Here is a 6,376-nt window from a genome sequence, read left to right as displayed (position 1 = left end):
TCTCTTGTATTATTAATTGATATCCTTATCAAGACAGAAACTCCCAGAAAAAACCTTAAGGTAATGTAATGATTATCAAACCATATCTTACAGCCCAGAGAAGAACAGCATATGTAACAGTAAGTAGATGCCCTCGTGGTAACCCATGTAGGTTGACACCCTACAGTGAGATGAATATGTCCCAGGAGAGGTCACGGCCACGAGGTACCTGAGTTAACCCGGCGTTATGACCGTGTTACCCAAGAAACTACACCTGAACAAGCTGTCCAGACCTGACCCAAAAGAGGTCAGTCTCATTGACCCAGAGTCCTCACCGCCACGCGATTAACATAACCCGGCGACATGACGCTATTAAAGAAACCACACCGAGCCAAGACACACCCGGGTGGTAATAATTAGGAAGCATTACCAACCGGCGACATGATCACGCACCTGGACAAACACAGCCGTCCAGATCTAACCAGCTTAGTGTTAATAAGGAGAGGTCATCTGCCGGCTCTCCTCCAATATATAAAGGCCCTGCAGCTCATTCCAGGGGACATTACTTTCATATCACTGAAACAAGAAAACGGAGTCACGCTCGTCACTAGTCGAGGTCGGGAGGGAGACTTCCCTCCCCAACACCGCGTCTCCAACTAGCAGAGTCTCCCATAGGAGACATAGTCCAGCAGCACCTGCCGGGCCTCCCTCAGGTCACACGTGGGTCATTGTCAGAGCTATCCATAGGGTGAGTTACTTACAGTAGGAAGTGTATCCATTTCATGTTTACGTCCGAGAGTCAGTGTCTAGTAACGTAAATATAATATGTCTGTACCATTGAGTGAATAATAAATAGCTGTACTTAGAATTGGTGTTTAGAAAGATTTCCCCTAAGGACGTATTTACAGTAAAATAACTAACCGCCCACGCTACCAAACTTCCTCTCTTTACAATCCCCCTATTAAATATTCTTCATAGTTCGATGCCTTACATTTAAGAACTCCCTCATTACAGTAATGAAGTAAAGAAAGAGGTGGATATATCAGAATGATTTGGGGAGAATTCTTGGAACAACCAAGACGCCCCCCCCACACTCGTCTCACACCAGGAGACCATGAAGGGTTGGATTATTTAAAACTCTGGTAGGGTCTTGTCACTGCTGAACACCGTAACACTATAATACTGATCCCAACATTGACCTTAATGCCGTAACACTGACTGTGGCATTAACACCATAACATTGTTCCTAAAACCATAACATTGTTCCGAACACCATAACACTGACCTCAAAACTATAACACTGACCCCAACACCATAACACTTACCCCAACACTATAACACTGTTCCAACATCATAACACTGAGACCCAACACCATAACACTGACCCCCAACACCATAACACTTACCCCAACACTATAACACTGTTCCAACATCGTAACACTGAGACCCAACACCATAACACTGACCCCCAACACCATAACACTTACCCCAACACTATAACACTGACCCCAACACTATAACACTTACCCCAACATCATAACACTGGACCCCAACACTATAACACTTACCTAACACTCACCCCAACAGCATAACACTGACCCCAACAACACCAACACTATAACACCCCAACACTATAACACTGACCCAACAGCATAACACTGACCCCAACATCCAACTGACCCCCTTTTAACACTTAATCCCCAACACCATAACACTGACCCCAACATCATAACACTGACCCCAACACTATAACACTTACCCCAACACTATAACACTGACCCCAACAGCATAACACTGACCCCCAACATCATAACACTGACCCCAACACCATAGCACTGACCCCAACACTAAAACACTGACCCCAACATCATAACCTGGGCTTTCCACAAGATGTTTACAATGAACTAATATAATGACACTGGCAGCAGCTCTTGATACATCTCCATTAACAAGACAATAGCATAAAATGAATCATTTTTCAACTGGGATAGAAATATATAACCAGAGTGAGTTTTCATCTATGGTAAGTACGTCTTGATAGTTCAGGTTTAAAAATAAACTGAGGAATAGATTGAAAATTACAATAAGTGAATATTGTGATTAACTTTAGTAAGTACGTCGTCATAGTTCAGATTAAAAAATAACTTCAGGAATAGAATGGAAATAACCGTAAGTGAATAATCACTTGTGTTAAATACTGTTTGACATACCATAGAACTTAAAACGTAAAAGTCAGTTTATTGTTGATATTTGCATCATATTGTATTTTCATGCATCAGCGGCTAACTGGTTGTCAGAGGAGACCATACATACTCTATGTAAATCCTTATAAATTTAAGCTAAACAGTTTCCATAAAAATGACTCAATTGGGAAGTTTATACTTTGAGAATTATTTGATTTTTCAGAAAGTCTTTAAGCTTCGACAATTTTTTATTGTTTTTGTCAATTATCAACTGTGACGTCATCAGTCAATGTTCGTTCATATGGTTTTGAAAAGGTTTTGTACAGTCTGTAGCGCTACCGATAATGTAGAAGGAATTATAAGGAATAGAGAAAACTGTCTTCATTTCAGTGACAAATGGGACACCTACAGCGGTAGGGTTGTTATCAGTTACGATAAGCGTCAATATAGGTTATCAAGACGGCCCCATTGAGGGTCCTCTCTCTCCCTTTTTTTTTGTTTTTAAATGGGCTCCAGCCTCCCCCAATAGACATACCTTCGCCACCATTTTATTACCTTAATATTAAATATCCTGATAAATAAGTAGCTATCCTAGCTGTGTTGAGTTAGTTGAGCCGCAGATCTATGCTGCGTTCAGTGACTGTAGCCTCATAGTCAATATCTGCAACTGTTGTCGGCTTTGGGGCAGATGCTCTCGTTCCCCTGAGGCAGAGCAAAGCCGACCGAAGGAGAGAGGACAGTCGACATCTCATCCAGGGTGTAACATGACTTTTGGGCTGCTGCTTCTGTTCGGATATCACCTCGGCGAGTCTGGCGTAGAAGCATCTTGCACTTGGTCCTATCACACCAGAGGTTGTGAACACTAGAGGAGTGAAGCTGCCTTGATTAACGTTCTGAATTCTCTCCCCATATGCCCTTATCTTGTCGTTCTCGTTCCTCCTGTGTACAGCATCAAGAGCTAAGTTACGGTGACATGCGGCCATGGGATAAAAAATCCTGATGTCGACGAAGGCTCGCTGTCCCCGCGTCCAGAATCCTCGAGCACTGACGTCAACACGGCTTCGTTGGATGTGTTTGAAGTCCTATGTTGAAAAATCTCACTGTCCAATGGAAGGAGGGTCGGTTCTACTCTGACATCACGGCAGATTTCCTTCAACATATTTGTTGTGAGATCCCTTACTTCGTCATGCCTCATGCATATGAAGCCCCCCTTTCTTGCACACCATGGCGTCATCGACGTCCTAGGAAGAGCCACACACGCATTGGGAGGGCAAACCTTCTACTGGCCTACCGTACCTTAGAGCATTGGCATCTGTAAATTCTTGTTTATTGAGACTGAAACCATTTGCCCTTATCGGTAACGTAGTTAACCAGTTCGAGGCGCCCACCTCCTGCGCTATAGCTACTTTGTTTTTTAAATTCTCTGGTACTTGTAGCAATGGACCTTAGAATCTTGTTTACTTCACTGGTATCCACCTCCCCTGTTGCGAAACCTTCCATATCAGGATAGGTTAAAGAAACTTAACTTGCATTCCCTAGAAAGACGAAGAGTGCGGGGAGATATGATAGAAGTATTTAAGTGGGTGAAAGGAATCAATAAAGGGGATATAGATAAAGTTCTTATAATATCCGAGCAGGATAGGACTCGGAGCAACGGATTTAAGTAGGATAAGTTTAGGTTTAGGAGGGAGATAGGAAGGAACTGGTTCACAAATAGGGTGGTGGACGAGTGGAACAAGCTTAGCAGCTTTGTAGTAAGTGCTGGAACGCTGGAAAGTTTCAAAAGGAGGCTGGATAGATTCATGGATGATAGAGTGGTAGTAACTCTCGACAGGAGCTGCCATGCACAGGCCAACCGGCCTATTGCAGACTCCTTATTTTCTTATGTTCTTATGTTCTGAGCTATTATGTGGTCCGTGAGGGCTGCCGTAAGCTTAACTGAGTTTTGATGTCATCTCTCTCCTTACTACACTAACTACTAACCACACCAAGTTTCCTCGCCGGTAATGCAAACTAAAAACGTTTTTTTTTTCTTTTTAAGATATATTTTAAATGTAAAGAATCTGCAATATTGTAAGGCATCAGTTTTCTTTGCTGGGAAAGACGAAATAACATTGGATGAGGGTATTCAGATTTGCTCCCGAGGGGGCTAGTTTATTGGGCACCACCTTACATCCTGGGATGAGGGTATTTGTCACTGAAAAAATACATTGGGAACTAATTGTCTAATATGGATGTTGGTGCAAGTCTCAAACCTTGATGGCCATATGGTAAGGTATAGTGTAGTACCTGAAGCACTTGTGCACTGTAAAAGGTTGGGAGTGGAAGCTGCAGCGAGGCTCGCCAAGCAATTGTTTACACCTTTACCCCAGTGTTTGTTTCCTAGTCAAGTCCCTCCTTGAGTCCCCGTGAGTTCATTTCTTCTTATGTACTCGTTACCTCCCTCACGGATGAGACTCGCTGTTTTCCTTTTATTTCATATTTCTTCCATTCAGTAATTACAAATTTAACTCCAATTTTTCTAAGGCGATCATGTTGATTCTAGTCAAGTAATGTATTGGTTATTTGTTCCATGCTCCCTAAGCCCCTTTCCATTCTTCTAATTTAGATTTTGGGTATTCCTGTGTATTAATATTAATCCAGCTCGTGTATATCACGCCAATTCCCAGTTAGATCATTGTTCCAATATTGTGTATAACAATCGACAAGTGAAAAACGAGGCAGCATGTAAAACTGAAACTAAAATGTTTTGTCTCACTCAAATATACAGTATTATAAGGTACTGCACATTACCAGCACTGATTATGTGAGAGAATACTGAGGTCAAACTATAATAACAGTACTTCAACTGATAGTCGATGGTGAATATTTTTGGTAGTAAATCACAAATGCATTTTTTTGTCGAAGAATCTTATACAGTACGTCTAAGTTAGATCGATATGTATATGAATGACCATACTTCAATGTACATAACAGTTTACATATTCCAAGACATCAGAAAACTGTCCATTTCTGTAAATAAGTTGCTTCTCAAATAATGTGTAACCTAAACCCATCTTAATTCGGTATTATTTCACGTGGTGCCACTAAACGAATCTCGTGAATTTTATAATTGCAATAGGTAATTTTTAAAATTCTAAGACACTTTTCTTCAATGACATTTCTGGAGCTAATTACACATAAGTGAGACATTTAACATTTTATTATGTATGCTGGTATACGTGGCGGTACTGGAACGAATGTTTTTCTGGTGTTTTTTTTTTAGGTTTTGAACAGTTTTTTTTCTTGACTTTTATAGCAAATCCCTAGATTCTGAGATGGGATGGGGGCTTATCTCAGAAATTATAGATTTGCTCTAGAAATGAAGGTCAAAAACTATCGGAAAAGTTTCAATTTCGATTAGTGGCAACAGATGAAAATTTTCCCTTAATTTTACAGTACTTACCTAAATCTGCGTCCGATACATAATTTTGCGTTGCAATATGACTATTAATGCACTATTCATTTCATTAGCATATTTATATTCTTCTCGTGGAAGACGTTGGGATGTAACATATTTCGGCTCTTAACTAAACCCCTTGAATCTTTAATCAAGTCTAGTTCGTCTTGGTGAAGTACTGGTAAATTCTGTGGTCGTGTTACACACAGATCGCGAATATTATCTAGTAAATGAGATATATGGCTGATAATGAGCTGGACTCTCAACCGCAGCATAACCTGATAAAAGTTATAACAGAAGTTTAGGGTTTATGCTCTTCGCGTACCTTTTCTCCTCACAATGTCCACCCAAATCACTACAAATTACAAGTGTAACTCTCAATATAATACAGCCTGCATGTGCTTCTCTACTTGAGTCTTAAAAAAAATATTTGTCCATATTTAAAATTGTCATGCAGTTCAGCTCAGATCTGGGAGTACATCAATTTGAGTATTGTATTAGAACACTGCCTTTAAAACTACAGATTGTAATCTTGCTGGAAGTTATATTATGACTTCCATAAAATAGCCTGGATGACGCAAGATGATTTACATTAATACTGTAAGTTTCAAATTATGGTATTATTGACAATTATTTATGTGTAAGTGTAACTTTTCAAGCGGGGCACAATAACCCAAAACACAAGTACTTTGGGAATAATAATATTCTGTCACCTGTAGAAAAGAAAAAATACCCAATCATTGTATTCACCTATCGCTGAAAACAGTGCAGCAAT

The sequence above is a fragment of the Homarus americanus genome, unplaced genomic scaffold (genome assembly GCF_018991925.1).
Source record: "Homarus americanus isolate GMGI-L3 unplaced genomic scaffold, GMGI_Hamer_2.0 scaffold16430, whole genome shotgun sequence".
Classification (NCBI taxonomy): Eukaryota; Metazoa; Arthropoda; class Malacostraca; order Decapoda; family Nephropidae; genus Homarus; species Homarus americanus.
Note: the sequence above shows the minus strand (reverse complement) of the source record.